Below are 16,310 nucleotides of genomic sequence, written 5' to 3'. Positions count from 1 at the left end.
GCCCCTTTCCTCCCTCCCTAGATAATTTTGATAAAAGTTGGAATTACAGATATGGGCTATTGTGATTGTCCTGATCTGGCTCTATGGTTGTAAGGAAGGGTTACAACCAAAATAACTTAAGGAAAAGGGGGAGATCAATTTTAAGAATAACCACGAGGCAAGCCTCTTCTCCTCTTAACACCAGCCGTGTCTCTAGCGACTCTGGAGGAAGGCATCTGCCGGCGGACGGAGTGCAGTGCTTTCCCTGTCGCCTGCCACCTGCTGGCAGCTCTGCCTTGCGACTCAGGGATCCCCCGTGAGGATGCAGGAATATCTTTTAGATGACAAGGAGCGGCGGGGGTACCCTGTCCTGCCCAGCATTCTGCCTTTCCAGCCTCTGCTGAAATGAGCAGACGCTACATTGTAAAGCATTAAGCCGTCTTTACTGCGCTGTTTGCGCGATTTCTCCCGGGGATAAGGAGGGGAGAGACACCGGGCATGGAGACCCTGGCCCAAGCAATCTTGTTCCTTGCAGCTCCTGGAAGATGAAGATTCCCTTGCAGATAACTCTCAGAGAGCTCACAATTCTCTCCTTAATTCCCGCTGACTGGTGCCCTTTTCTCAGGAAATGCTACCCCTTCCTTCCTATGGAAATAAAGTATCCCCAATACATGCTTGGATCATGTGCATGTTACAGCCAAATGCCTTTTTTTTTTTCTGGCATCTCAGTGTCGACTCACCGCAAACATAGAGTGGATGGGGCCGGGGTGGGGGGGGGGGGGTCAGTGAACTCTGGCCCCAGGTCTCAGCATGGAAGGGAAGAGGAGAGACATGCAGAGTGGTTATATTTGAAGGATTTCTCCTGGAAATTCTGAATGCAAACACTCTTTACCATCTGAGGACTGTTTTCCTTTTTATTTTTTTAAATTTTTACTAGGGAAATTGTGGGTCTACAGAAAAATCGTACATAAAAATACAGGATTCCCATATACCGCCCTATTATTAACACCTTGCAATGGTGTGGTACCTTTGTTACAATTGGTGAAAGCACATTTTTATGATTGTGTTATTAACTATTGCCCATGGTTTAACTTAGGATTCACTGTTTGTATAGTGCAGTTTCATGGATTTTTTAAAAAATTGTACCGTATTACTATATATACAAGAAAACACTTCCCCTTTTAACCACATTCAGATATACATTTCAGTGCTGTTAATTACGTTCACAGTGTCGCGACACCATCATCCCCATCCATTTCCAAATCATCATTTTCTCCTTTAAAAGACTCCATCAGTTCTTCATGGAACCTGACTTCTCAGGAGCTGATGCCCTGCCCTGGCCTCGCCTGTTGACACCGCTCACGACCTCACCCCCACCTCAGTTTATACTACAAAATGTCCTCAGTGACAGTTCACGGGGTCCTCTAATAGCATCACTGCTACCCCTGGGTCGCCCTCAGACCCTTCGCTTCCACGGTTTTGACTTCCCCACTTTAACAAACAAAACCCCTGTCCAACTGGTGGCTTCTTCTCCATTCACTCCATCCCCAATCTGGTTCTCTCCATATGCCACCTCTATCATTTCTCCTGGACCCCGGGGCTAGCCTTCTAACCACCTGCTCTCCCTGCAGGTGCGTCCTCTCTTGCCTGTCTACAATCCATTCTCTGGACATCCCCCCAAAAGGTCTTTTTAAAAAAATCTATTTATTAATTTAAAAAATTAAGAACAAACAAGCAAAAACATTAATGTATCATTCTGTTCTACATATATAATCAGTAATTCTCAATATCATCACATAGTTGCATATTCATCATTTCTTAGAACATTTGCATCAATTCAGAAAAAGAAATAAAAAGACAACCGAAAAAGAAATAAAATGATAACAGAAAAAAAAAGATTATACATAACATACCCCTTACCCCTCACTTTCATTTATCACTAGCATTTCAAACTAAATTTATTTTAACATTTGTTCCCCCTATTCCTTATTTTTATTCCATATGTTCTACTCGTCTGTTGACATGGTAGATAAAAGGAGCATCAGACACAAGGTTTTCACAATCACACAGTCACATTGTGAAAGCTATATCATTATTCAATCATCCTCAAGAAACGTGGCTACTGGAACACAGCTCTACATTTTCAGGCAGTTCCCTCCAGCCTCTCCATTACATCTTGAGTAACAAGGTGATATCTACTTAATGTGTAAAAATAACCTCCAAGATAACCTCTGGACTCTGCTTGCAATCTCTCAGCCATTGACACTTTGTCTCATTTCACTCTTCCCCCTTTTGGTCGAGAAGGTTTTCGCAATCTCTTGATGCTGAGTGTCAGCTCATTCTAGGGTTTTTCTCAATCCCTTGATGCCGAGTCTCAGCTCATTCTGGGATTTCTGTCCCAAGTTGCCAGGAAGGTCCACACCCCTGGGAGTCATGTCCCACATAGAGAGGGGGAGGGTGGTGAGACTGCTCGTTGCGTTGGCTGGAGAGAGAGGCCACATCTGAGAAACAAAAGAGGCTCTCTTGGGGGTGACTCTTAGGGCTAAATTTTAAGTAGACCTGACTTATCCTTTGTGGGGTTAAGTTTCATATGAACAAACCCCAAGACTGGGGGCTCAGCCTATAGCTTTGGTTGTCCACACTGCTTGTGAGAATAACAAGAATTCAACTTGGGGAAGTTGAATTTCTCCCCGCAAAACGGTCTTTTCAAAAATAACCAAAACACAGAGGAAAAAAAAAGCTGAAAAAAAAATATTAAAATCATGTCACTCCCCTGCTTAAAACCCTCCAGTGGCCTCTAAGTGCCTCACAAGGCCCTACATGACTCAGCTTCTGCCTTTCTGACCTCCTCCGTCCCCTGTTGCCCACTCAAATCATGCTGGCCTCCTTTTGGTTCCTTAATGCAAGTGCTTTCTCCCCTCAACCCAGGGCGTGCCCTTCCTCCAGCTCACTGCCGTCCTGCCCGGCTTCCTCAGAATGGCTCCCCGGAGCAGAGGGGCTCGGCAGTACCAGCAAGAGCCAGCCTGCCTGGCTCTGAATCCTGACTCTCCCGCTATACTCAGCTGCAAAATGCAGGTGATGATGATACTTCTGATTCCTCATAGGCTTTGTGATGAAAATTATGGGAGTTAATATATGTGAAATCTCAGAACGGAGCCTGGCTTCTTTCATCTTGTTATTATTATTTTGCAGGTCCATAGCTGATACTAGTCAAGCCCAGGACAGTAGCCCCAGTGGAGGCCCAGACACGGTCAGTCTAAAAATTTAAACGTATAAACCAAGCTATGGCCAAGGTCTGGCCCTCACTTGCATCCTGAGGCTGCTCCCCTGAGATTGCCTCCACAAGCAGGGGCTAAAGGAGTCAAACCCTTCCCTGCACAGTTGCCATAGCCCAGGCCTGCTGGTGCAGGTGGACATAGCAGCTGTGGGCCTGGACTTCTGATGAGACCCATCAAGGCACATGCCTGCAGGCTCAGCCCCACAGCCGGTTCAGCTGATGTATTTCATCATTCCCCTCTGCTTGGGCAGGTACTGAAGTCTCAAAAACTTTCCCACAAGACCAAAAGGGGGGTAGGGTGAGGTTTCGCATTTGGGTATCTGTGACATGCAGGGCCCCCCTGCACCCTTGCAATCCCAAGTGGAGAAAGTGGCATCAGCACCCCCCTGGGAGCTTGTTAGAGATGCAAAATGACTGGACCCACCCAGAACTCCCGAGAATAGGAACCTGCATTTTAACAAGATCTGCAGGAGACTTGTTTGCAAGCTGAAGTCTGAGAAGCTGGGAAATTGAAGCACAGAGCCTGGGTAGGGGGTCCTCTTGCTCAGACCTGAGTGTGGTTCTGGCTCCCTGACCACTGAGTCTGGGGCAGCTGCCACCCAGTCACCCTCCTGCATGTCACCCTGTTTACTTCCTTCATATCAGGGAGCATGATCACTGATTTCTGCTTTACCGTCTGTCTCCCCAAACCACAGGCAGGGGCCTTGTCTGTCAAGTTTAGTGCTGTATCCACCAGGTTCAGAACTGGGCCTCTACAGAGAGAGAGTGCTCACCACTGAATTTCATAGAATCTAAGGCACTTTGAATTGTAACAGAGACATTATTTTTTGAACCGCTAAAAGAGAAAAAAATGCTGCCAGTTGAACTGCAACATGATGCTTCTTTAACACTTAAAATGAAAAGCTCTTTTTAATTTTTAAAAAATATTTCTGGTGTGTGTGTGTGTGTTTGTGTGTTTACTATTTTATGTTTGCTCTTTTGTTACAAATGCTTGTGTCGAGGACTGATTTTCAATAGATCATTGTAAGGGAGCTACTCTGCTATGTACAAAACCTCAATCCAGAATAATGAAAAGCTTCTTGAGACCTTTTTTCTTTTATCAAGCCAGCGCACATGTAAAACATAAAAGATAAGTCAAATAAACGGGCTAAAATATTCCCAAAGTTTCTTCAGACTCTCTCTTCTGAACTCCTTTCTAATCAAGCTATCTATGTTTTCCCACACGATATTGTCTTCCATGCCGTCGAGAGTATTGCGGATGCAACATTTCTTTAAAGAGTGTTCCACTAGTGTCTCCAAGATTTTCTTCCAAACTGCTGGCACTTTCTGCAAGTTTTTTTTTCCTACCACATAGTTGTATATTCATCACCATGATCATTTCTTAGAACATTTGCATCAATTCAGAAAAATAAATAAAAAGAAAAAAGAAAAAATTAATACATACCGTACCCCTTACCCCTCCCTCTCATTTACTACTAGTATTTCCATCTACCCAATATGTTTTAGCCTTTGTTTCCCCTATTTTTTCTATACCCCTTTCTAATCCTTTTCATTGATCACTAGCATTTCAATCTACTAAATTTATTTTAACATTTGTTCCCCCGAATATTTATTTATTTTTAATCCATATGTTTTACTCATCTGTCCACACCGTAGATAAAAGGAGCATCGGACACAAGGTTTTCACAATCACACAGTCACATTGCGAAAGCTATATCATTACACAATCATCTTCAAGAAACATGGCTACTAGAACACAGCTCTACATTTTCAGGCACTTCCCTCCAGCCTCTCCAACATACTTAAACTAATAAGGTGATATCTATATAAGGCATAAGAATAACCTGCAGGATAACCTCTCTACTCTGTTTGAAATCTCTCAGCCATTGATGCTTTATTTTGTCTCATTTCTCTCTTTCCCCTTTTGGTCAAGAAGATTTTCTCAATCCCTTGATGCTGAGTACCAGCTCATTCTAAGATTTCTGTCCCACTGTGCTGATTTGAAAGGATGTATGTACCCTAGAAAAGCCACGTTTTAATCAAAATCTCATTTCGTAAAGGCAGAATAATCCCTATTCAATACTGTATGTTTGAATCTGTAATTAGATCATCTCCCTGGAGATGGAACCCAATCAAGAGTGGTTGTTAAGCTAGATTGGGGGAGATATGTCTCCAACCATTTGGGTGGGTCTTGATTGGTTTACTGGAGTCCTATAAAAGAGGAAACATTTTGGAAAATGAGAGATTTCTGAGAGAGCAGAGAATGACATAGCCACGAGAAGCAGAGAGTCCACCAGCCAATGACTTTTGGAGATGAAGAAGGGAAATGCCTCCTGGGGAGCTTCATGAACCAGGAAGCCAGGAGAGAAAGCTAGCAGATGACACCGTGTTTGTCATATGCCTTTCCAGATGAGAGAGAAACCCTGACCGTGTTCACCATGTGCCTTTCCACTGGAGAGACCTGAACTTCATCGGCCTTCTTGAATCAACATATCTTTCCCTGGATGCCTTAGATTGGACATTTTTATAGTCTTGCTTTAATTTGGGACATTTTCTTGGCCTTAGAACTGTAAATTAGCAACTTATTAAATCCCTCTTTTAAAAAGCCATTCCATTTCTTGTATATTGCATTCCAGCAGCTAGCAAACTAGAACACCCACGTTGCCAGGAAGATCCACACCCCTGAGAGTCATGTCCCATGTAGCCAGGGGGAGAGCAGTGAGTTTGCTTGTCATGTTGACTGAGAGAGAAAGGCCACATCTAAGCAACAAGAGAGGTTCTCTGGGGGTGGCCCTTAGGCCTAACTTTCTGCAAGTTTTGATGCTAACATTTTCTTTTTTATCAGATGCAGAATTTTGCCCTTCGATTTGTTTTCTTGCCTTTCTAAATACATAATAAGCCTTTGGTTTCAACCTTAAGCTACAGTGTAATCTTTCTGAAGACATTTTAAACAGGCATTTAATAAGGAACATCGCACTAACAGGATGCTTAACTGGGCTGAAGTGATACCAATATAAACAGTAATGACCAAGTTCTCACAAATTCAGGCCATATGGATCATGTTTGTAAAACCTCACCGTGCAACGTATCCTAATCTCAGAGACACTAAAATGTGCAAAAGTGCATGATTTACGGAATGGACTTTGCCTAAAGATCCCTATAGATTGAGAGATGGGTCAAAGGAGAAGGAGGAATTACCACAGAGAAAATAGTATTTAACAAATGAGTATGACTACTGAATCACTATACTGATATTCCTCCTAGCTTCCAGTGTTTTGGAACAGCTAGAAGGAAAAATCCGAAATAGTGAAATGGTAACCCATAACAAACTCTGGGATCTGTTCTGAAACCACTTGTTAAAGTGTACTTTGAAATCATTGCTTTCTCTTTCTTTTCTTTGTATATATATTTCACAATAAAAAACATTTAAAAGAAAATGCGTGACTTAGAATTGAGGAAATACAGTTAAATGTTTAAGGAAGGAATGATTGACTCTCACAGCCTCTTTGTTACCAAAAACTTCAAGTCCAGAAATAACAGGAAGTTTTCCATTTTTCTTAGTTTCTATCAAAAGTGAAAGGAAATCTACCACCCCAGGTACTCAGCTTTTGGTACAGTTTATGGCTGGCCTCCGTGTATTATTTAGGTTGTAACTTGGGCTGCTTCTAACAGAGACCCCAAATTAACAATGTCTCAAATAGCACAGAAGTCTACTTCGTTCTCACAAAACCATAAGCCGGTGGCCCGTGTCTGGAACAGTGCTCCTGTTCCTCAAGCTCATCCAGGGACCCAGACTCAAGTGATGACATTGCTCCACCATCTCCAGGGTTTGTCTTCACCACATAGTCCAACAGGTCCACCTCCGGGCAGCGAGAAAGGGAAGGGGAGGGCATGCGCCTTCCCTAAAGCTCGGCCCCAAAGCTGAACATAACCTTTCTGCTCCCTCATGAACCATAACTTAGTCACATGGCCACAGTTAGCTGCAAGAGACGCTGGGAAATACGCTCTTGAGTTGAGCAGCCATGCACCCAGCTAAAAAGTTCGACTACCACGTAAGAAGAGAAGAATGAGCCAGCTCACTCTCTCTGCCAGATATTGAGTTGGGTGTGCCCCTCTTTTCCACTCAGTTATGGGGTCATGCAATTAAGACAGATTCCCTGGAGAGGATGCCTCCCTATCATTCATTCCCCTCTTCCTCCTTTCTAAGAGTGCCCCTAACTTCCCTGCCTTGTGGTTTAGATAGTGTCTTTGTTCATCAGAACTGCTATCACAAGTACCACCAACTGGTTTTGGTCTTAACAGCAGGCATTTGTTAAGCCAGGGTTCACGGTTTATGGTTTTGCATCTAGGTGAAGTCCAAAATCTAGAGATCAGCAAGGCTTGCTTTGTCCAAGACCGTTGCATTCTGATGCCTGCTGTATGCAATCCTTGTGGTTCCCCAGCTTTCCCATACATGCAAAGTCCTCTCCTTTCGCTTCCAGGTAACTGCTGACTCCCTGCTTCTCCCTGTGATTTTCTCTTTAGAAGGCCTCCAGTAATCCAAATTAAGGACTCCCCACTTCATTCCACAACATCTTAACAAAAAAAAAAATGCAAAAAACCCCACAACATCTTGACCCAAAATAGTATCCTCGAAAGGTCCTATTTGCAATGGGTTCACACCCACAGGGACGTGGATTAAGATTAAGAGCATGTGTTTGACAAAGCAAGTCTCAATAAATTTAAATAGATTGAAATTATACAATACACTTTCTCGAATCATTACAGAATGAAGTTGTAAATCAATAACAGGTAGAGGGCCAGAAAACACACAACTATATGGAGACTAAACAACACAGTCTGAAACAACCAGTGGGTCAAGAAAGAAATTACAAGATAAATTGGTAAATATCTCGAGGCAAATTTATGGGATGCAGCAAAGGCAGTGCTGAGAGGGAAATTCATTGCCTTAAGTGCCTATATTAAAAAAGAAAAAAGAGCAATTAACTGTTCACTCAGAAGAACCAGAGAAAGAACAGCAAACTAACACCCCCAAAAAGTGGATTTGAGGTTACCAGGGGTTGGGGGGAGATAAGAAAGAGTTGTTTTTTTTCTTTTACTTTTTTATTGTATAGTATAACATAAATACAAAGCGGAGAAATAAAAAAGCAATAGTTTTCAAAGCACTCTTCAACAAGTGGTTACAGGAAAGATCCCAGAGTTTGTCATGGGCTACCATATGATCCTCTCAGATTTCTCCTTCTGGCAGCTTCAGAATATAGGAGTTTAGAAGGCTTAGATATTTCTTTATCACCACAGTCGACTTTTGTGTGTGTGTGAAAAATAACATATATACAAAAAAGCAACAAATTTCAAAGCACAGCACCACAATTAATTGTAGAACATATTTCAGAGTTTGACATGGATTACAATTACACGATTTTAGGTTTTTACTTCTCGTTGCTCTCAGATATTGGAGACTAAAAGAGATATCAATTTAATGATTCAGCAATCATACTCATTTGTTAAATCCTATCTTCTCTGTGTAACTCCACCATCGCTTTTGATCTTTCTATCCCTCTCTTTAAGGGTGTTTGGGCTATGGCTCTTCTAACTTTTTCATGTTTGGAGGGTCTGTCACTAATATGGGATAGGGAGATGGAACTATCTGATGTTCTGGAGAGGCTGGACTAGGTTTCAGGACTTATCTGGACCAGGGACCCATCTGGACGTTGTGGGTTTCTGGAAAGTTACCGTAGTGATGGAACCTTTGTGGAAGCTTATATATTGCCCTTGGTATTCTTTAGGATTGGCTGGAATGGTCCTGGTTGGGGGTTGGCATGTTATGATAGGTAGCAAGGTCTACCCGAAGCTTGCGTAAGAGCAACCTCCAGAGTAGCCTCTCGACTCTATTTGAATTCTCTTTGCCACTTTATTAGCTGCACTTCTTTTCCCCCTTTTGGTCAGGATGGAATTGTTGATCCCACAATCCCAGGGCTGAATTAATCCCTGGGAATCCTCTCCCACATCGCCAGGGAGACTTTTGCCCCTGGCTGTCATGTCCCACATAGAGGGAGGGCAATGATTTCACTTGCAGAGTTGGGCTTAGAGAGACTGAGGCCACATCTGAGCAACAAAAGAGGTCCTCTAGAAGATAGGCATACCTATGGGTAGGTATATTTGGGTGTCCCTGAAGTTTGATAAAGTATCAGGGGATTTTTTTTATTATTATTAATTTTAAAAATTACAAGAAACACAAACATTCCTGCAAGGAGCTAGAGAGCTTGGAGTGAATGACAATTTGGAGAAACAGCCGCAGCCTGAAGATCTAAGAGGCTCTAAAGAAGATGGATAAGAAAATCGATGCATAATAAAAACTGCAGGCAAAACCACCTTGACAGAGGGCGGGTGGCTGTCTCCTCCCGCTCTCGTTCGTCTCTCCAAGCTCAAGGCCTCCACCTTAGCCTAGCAACCTCTCCTTCTTTCCATCTATATTTTACTGGTTTAGGGAGGGTTATATGGTTTTGGAGTGGAAAAAGGAAGCAAGGATCCCAGGAGACATTTGGCAAATGGATGTCACTCATCATTCAGAGTATGGTAAAATTAAATACCTGCATGTGTCAGTAGACACATGTTCTCAGATATTATTTGCCTCTGCTGAGACAGGAGAAAAAGTCCACCAAGTCATTGCACACTGCCTTGCCGCTTGGGCAGCGTGGGGTAAGCCAAAAATATTAAAGACAGATAATGGACCTGCTTACACCAGTAGAACCTTCCAAAAATTTTGTGATAATATGGAAGTACAATTAAAACATGGCATCCCTTACAACCCTCAAGGACAAGGAATCATTGAAAGAGCACACAGGTCTCTTAAAGACTTGCTCAAAAAACAGAAAGGGGGAATAGGCCACGGCCTGTCCCCGAAGGCTCAACTGTCTGTAGCCTTATTTACATATAATTTTTTAAATGAAAATTCACTAGGAATGACACCTGCTCTTCAGCACACTACTCCGAGTCCTCCACATAGAGGTCTAGTCCGTTGGAAGGATGTCCTGTCAGGACAATGGCAAGGCCCTGACCCAGTGCTCAGCTGGGCCAGAGGCTCTGTTTGTGTTTTTCCCCAGGAGCCAGGACGTCAACCAGTGTGGGTTCCGGAAAGACTGGTGAGAACCGTGACATCGCCCGAGGAGGCCACGGAGCTGTTGCCCAAAAAACCAACAAGCCTTCAACCTGAACCATCAGATCAGGCCTCCAACTCTGCTGATGACGGCGGCGACTGACGAGATGGCAACGAAAACGCCGGTCACCCTTCGACTGTTTAGAAGGGGGGACCAGTTTTAATACCCCCCACTCTCCCAACAGGTGGAATCAGACCTTAAAGTGCTTGGGAAGATCAAGTTAACCCCCGTTGCCTTCGACCTTTCCAAACTGGGCGAGACTGTACAAAGTCTGTGGAACCGAGTCACCTCTTGGTTCTCTTGGCCCAATTTGACTACTTGGATTCTTGTAGCGGTGGGACTATTAGTGGGATTAGTCACTGTTAAATGCTTGTTAGAACGCTTGTTCCAGACACAGCAGCAATTGCGTGTTACTACCATGTTGGCTATGTCACTCGCCCCTGGTGCTCCTGACAACGACCGCCCTGCTGCCCAGTCCCCCATTTCACCGTATGACCCATCCCGGCCACTCAGGGCGGGACGCTCGAAAGCAAGACCCGCTGCAAGGCCCATGGCTGTGTCCCGGGTATAAAAGGCGGCACCAGCAGTCATAATTTTGGTCGTAGGCTGATCTCTTAGGCGAAGTCGCAGTCCTGGCCAGACTAGACTCCAGCCATTGCACAGAGACACCTAGCGACACTCTCGATTCTGGTTGCCGCTCTCCTGCCCCCCCTCATAACCCAGTTGCGAGGCGAAGCACTGCAGGGAGAGTCACGTGGTTTCCAGCTCACGGGCTCTCCGGTCTCTATATGAGGTGGCATTCTGGTTGGTGCCTAGCAAGCCTAGTCCAGACTCCCCAAAGCACCAAAACATGTAGTGGGCCACTCAGGCCCACGGGAGCACACTCATCAATGGAGACACTGTCCGGCGCCGTCTCGCTCAGCTTCTGGTCCCCGGCCGGCGGAGGGAACAGGAGGGAGAGAGAGACAGACGCAGACAAACCGACTCAAGTGACAGACACGGGTTCGAGACACGCTGCAGTTGTGAGCACAGACCTTTACTGGAGCTAAGCTTGCAAGCTCTGTTACAAATTCCGCGCGGGACAGAATACCCCGCGGGGGAACAACCTCTATGCGGCCGTCAGGTACGGCTCCCTATGGGTCGTCTCCACCCACCCTGTCCGGGTAACCTCTTATATACTGTGCCCAAACCCAATAGGTTAGTGCCACGTATACAGAGGTGATTGGAAGATAGGGTTGGTGGGCGCGTGCGTCATACGCGGAAACAGGATGCGGGCGCCATCTTGACTCACTCGATGGGCGGGGGGGAACTCTAGAGCAGGCCGCAGCGTGTCCACTAGGCCAGACCCGGGAGGCGGCTCTCCACACATTCCCAACACATACACTTAGTAATTCACAATATCATCACATAGTTGCATATTCATCATCATGATCATTTCCAAGAACATTAGCATCAATTCAGAAAAAGAAATAAAAAGACATAAGAAAAATATAACAAACAGAAAAAAAAAATTTTACAGGTCATACCCCTTACTGATCCCTTTCATTGATCGCTAGCATTTTAAACTAAATTTATTTTAACATTTGTTCCCCCTATTATTTATTTTTATTCCATATGTTCCTCTCATCTGTTGACAAGGTAGATAAAAGAAGCATCAGACACAAGGTTTTCACAATCACACAGTCACATTGTGAAAGCTTTATCATTATACAATCATCATCAAGAAACATGGCTACTGGAACACAGCTCTACATGTTCAGTCATTTCCCTCCAGCCTCTCCATTACATCTTGGATAACAAGGTGATATCTACTTAATGCGTAAGAATAACCTCCAGGATGACCTCTCGACTCTGTTTGGAATCTCTCAGCCATTGACACTTCGTCTCATTTCACTCTTCCCCCTTTTGGTTGAGAAGGTTTTCTCAATCCCTTGATGCTGGCTCTCAGCTCATTCTAGAGTTTTTCTCAATGCCTTGATGCTGACTCTTAGCTCATTCTGGGATTTCTGTCCCACGCTGCCAGGAAGATGCACACCCCTGGTAGTCATGTCCCACGTAGACAGGGGGAGGGCGGTGAGTAGGCTTGCTGTGTTGGCTGGAGAGAGAGGCCACATCTGAGCAACAAAAGAGGTTCTCTTGGGGGTGACTCTTAGGCTTAATTTCAAGTAGGCTTGACCTATCCCCTGTGGGGTTAAGTTTCATATGAACAAACCCCAAGACTAGGGGCTCAGCCTATAGCTTTGGTTGTCCACACTGCTTGTGAGAATATCAAGAATTCAACTTGGGGAAGTTGAGTTTTCCCCCGTTCTCACCATTCCCCGAAGGGGACTTTGCAAATACTTTTCCACTCACTGATCAAATCACTCTGGGATTCATCAGGGCATCACCTGGAAAAACCAACAAAATCTCATGTCCTATACAAAGTTCCATGTACTTAAGGTGTTCAATCAACTATCTACATAAGTTATATTAGGAGATGCACTAGTCAAAGTATAGATTTGTACCAAACAAACATTTTTTGCTTTAGTCTCACACATTAGTTGAAATTTTTAAATATTAATTACCATCTATTTTCAGCACACTGCAGTAATGGCATTCTTTTGTTCTTCCTCATGCAAAAATATTTTTTAAATTTGTACATTTAGTCACTATCATTATACACTCTAGGCATTCCTAGATTACACCATCTCAATCTTTATCATCTATCTTTCTTTGTGATTTCATTTATGCCCCAGCCCTCCTCCCTCTATCATTCTCATATGCAGTTTCATTCAGTGTTTTAACATAATTGTATTACAGTTAGGTAATATTGTGCTGTCCATTTCTGAGTTTTTATATTCAGTCCTGTTGCACAATCTGTATCCCTTCAGCTCCAATTACCCAATATCTTACCCTATTTCTATCTCCTGATGGTCTCTGTTACCAAGGAAATATTCCAAGTTTATTCACTAATGTCAGTTCATATCAGTGAGACCATACAGTATTTGTCCTTTTGTTTCTGGCTAATTACACTCAGCATAATGTCCTTAAGGGCCATTCATGTTGCTACATACTTCATAACTTTATTCTGCCTTACAGCTGCATAATATTCCATCTTATGTAAATGTCACAGTTTGTTTAGCCAACTGTCTGTTGATGGACATTTTGTCTGTTTCCATCTCTTGGTAATTGTTAATAATGCTGCTATAAACGTTGGTGTATAAATATCCATTTGTGTCCTTGGCCTCGTGTCCTTTGAGTAGAGACAGCCTATAGATGGGTCCTGTTTTTTAATCCATTCTGCCAGACTATGTCTTTTGATTGGAGAGTTTAATCTATTAACATTCAGTGTTATTACTGCATGGGTAGTACTTTCTTCTACTATTTTGCCTTCTGGATTTTATATGTCATATCTCATTTTCCTTCTTTTTATCTTTACTCATAGTCTTCCTTTCTACACTCTTCTCCACACCTCTCTCTTCTGTCTTTGTATCTGTCTGTAGTGTTTCCTTTAGTATTTCTTGCAGAGCTGGTCTCTTGGTCACAAATTCTCTCAGTGATTTTTTGTCTGAAAATGTTTTAATTTCTATCTCATTTTTGAAGGACAATTTTTCTGGATATAGAATTCTTGGTTGGCAGTTTTTCTCTTTTAATAATTTAAATATATTATGCCACTGTCTTCTCGCCTCCATGGTTTCTGCTGAGAGATCTGCGCATAGTCTTATTGGGCTTCCCTTGTATATGATAGATTGCTTTTCTCTTGCTGCTTTCAAGATCCTCTCTTTCTCTTTGACCTCTGACATTCTGATTATTAAATGTCTTGGAGTATGTCTATTTGGATCTATTCTCTTTGGGGTATGCTGCACTTCTTGGATCTGTAATTTTAAATCTTTTATAAGAGTTGGGAAATTTTCAGTGATAATTTCCTCCATTAGTTTTTCTCCTCATTTTCCCTTCTCTTCTCCTTCTGGGACACCCACAACACGTATATTCATGCGCTTCATATTGTCTTTCAATTCCCTGAGTCCCTGCTCATATTTTTCCATTTTTTTTCCTATAGTTTCTGTTTCTTGTCGGATTTCAGATGTTCCGTCCTCCAGTTTAGAAATCCTATGTTCTGTCTCTCGAAATCTACCATTGTAGGTTTCCATTGTTTTTTTTTTTCATCTCTTCTACTGTGTCTTTCATTCCCATAAGTTCTGTGATTTTTTTTTCAGACTTTCAGTTTCTTCTTTTTGTTCTTTCCTTGCCTTCTTTATATCCTCCCTCAATTCATTGATTTGGTTTTTGATGAGGTTTTCCATGTCTGTTCGTACATTCTGAATTAATTGTTTCAGCTCCTGTATGTCATTTGAATTGCTGGTTTGCTCCTTTGATTGGGCCATATCTTCAATTTTCCTAGTGTAATTTGTCATTTTTTGCTGGCGTCTAGGCATTTAATTACCTTAATTAGTTTATCCTGGAGATTGCTTTCACTTCTTTTATCTAGGGTTTTCTTGCTGGATGAATTTGTTGTCTGTCTGTTCTTTGTCATTCCATTCAGCTTTATCTGGACCTTTAGCTTAAGTTTTGTTTAACAGAGGAGAATTTTTCTGTTCTTGTTTTCTTGTTTCTTGCTCTGCTTGTGTGGTGCCTTCCCCACACACACACACTTAGGAGGGTCTACTTAGATAATGTAGACCCCAACCAGATTTTCCCATACCAAACTGGCCTCCTATCAGGAGGAAAGAGTCACCTGCGTCAGTTTTCCCTGAGAGTGAGACCCAGCAGGTTGAAAGACTTTCCTGTGAAGTCTCTGGACTCTGTTTTTCTTATCCTGCCCTGTTTGTGGCGCTTGTCTGACTGCAGGTCCCACCAGCATAAGATGATGCGGTACCTTTAACTTTGGCAGACTCTCCCTGGGTTCTGGGGGGTGCTCGCAGCCGGTCCAACTGGTCCAGACTGGGGTACACTGTGTGTTCAGTCACTATCGTGGCTCCGGGAGCTGTTCTGTACTGTTTCTGGCTATTTAGTAGTTGTTCTGGAGGACGAACTAAAACGCATATGTTGTTAAGCCGCCATCTTGACCCAGAAGTCAGGGAATTTCTTAATGGTAAAGTTTAATAGTTCCATATTTTTTCTCTCATCCCTCAAGGGGTTTTGCCAGTACTTTTTTTATTATCTGTTCAATATATTATAGGATATATCCAGGCATCACATAATGCTGTACCAGATTAAAGGGCCTCTTTCTTATTCTGGGGTCTCTGTGTTTCAATTGTTCAAATGAGTTATACAGATAGGTTAAGTTAGATCATGCACTACAGAAAATTTCAGTTCCAGGCCAGATAAACCTTTCTTTCTTTGGTCTCGAAGAGTATGTGTGGTTCTAAAATATAGACATTATCTTCCTTCTCCCTGTGTTCTGAATTACTTTAACTCAACCTGATCAGCTTCATTCTTATCTCTAACTATATATATATAAAACAGCCTCTCGAAATTCTGAAATAATAATCACCACTCCAGACTAAATGTGTCTGCTCTAAAAGCTCACAAGCTAGGCCCCTGCTTTCTTGTAAGCATTTTCTAAAGGAGACCATACCATTGTTCCTTTGTTTCTGGCTTATTTTACCTCACCAAATGTCTCACAGGTTCATTCACATCGTTGCATGCCTCACGACTTTGTTCCTTTTTTAGCAGCACAGTCTTCGTTCATCAGTATACACCATCGTTCGCCAATATGCTTCTCTGTCAGTGCATCCTTCAGCCACCTGTGTTCATCAGGCATCATGTAGAGAGCCCAAAGTCCACAGTCCATCACCACTCTCAATTTTAGATAATTTCATTGTCCCCAAAAGGAAGAAAACCAATAAACACATCCTCGTCAAATAGGAAATCTAAACCTCTTAACTCTTGTCCCTCCTCCCATTATTTGCCTCTGC

General features: G+C 42.9%; 1 long non-coding RNA gene across 2 annotated transcripts; it reads left to right on the top strand.

The window, feature by feature from the left end:
* The first annotated feature begins 2,866 nt into the window (after positions 1-2,866).
* On the top strand, positions 2,867-6,449 carry LOC143686077 (uncharacterized). 2 transcript variants are annotated; one of them, XR_013176878.1, is made up of 4 exons: positions 2,867-3,054; positions 3,172-3,229; positions 3,361-3,507; positions 5,666-6,449. It is a non-coding gene; the product is annotated as an uncharacterized LOC143686077 (long non-coding RNA). The 2 variants fall into 2 exon arrangements; XR_013176879.1 differs by lacking the exon at positions 5,666-6,449 and adding an exon at positions 3,952-4,159.
* The last annotated feature ends 9,861 nt before the right edge of the window (positions 6,450-16,310 follow it).

Source organism: Tamandua tetradactyla, chromosome 6 (genome assembly GCF_023851605.1).
Source record: "Tamandua tetradactyla isolate mTamTet1 chromosome 6, mTamTet1.pri, whole genome shotgun sequence".
In the NCBI taxonomy this organism is placed as follows: domain Eukaryota; kingdom Metazoa; phylum Chordata; class Mammalia; order Pilosa; family Myrmecophagidae; genus Tamandua; species Tamandua tetradactyla.
The sequence above is the reverse complement of the archived record's forward strand: the minus strand, read 5'-3'. Positions and strand labels throughout refer to the sequence as shown.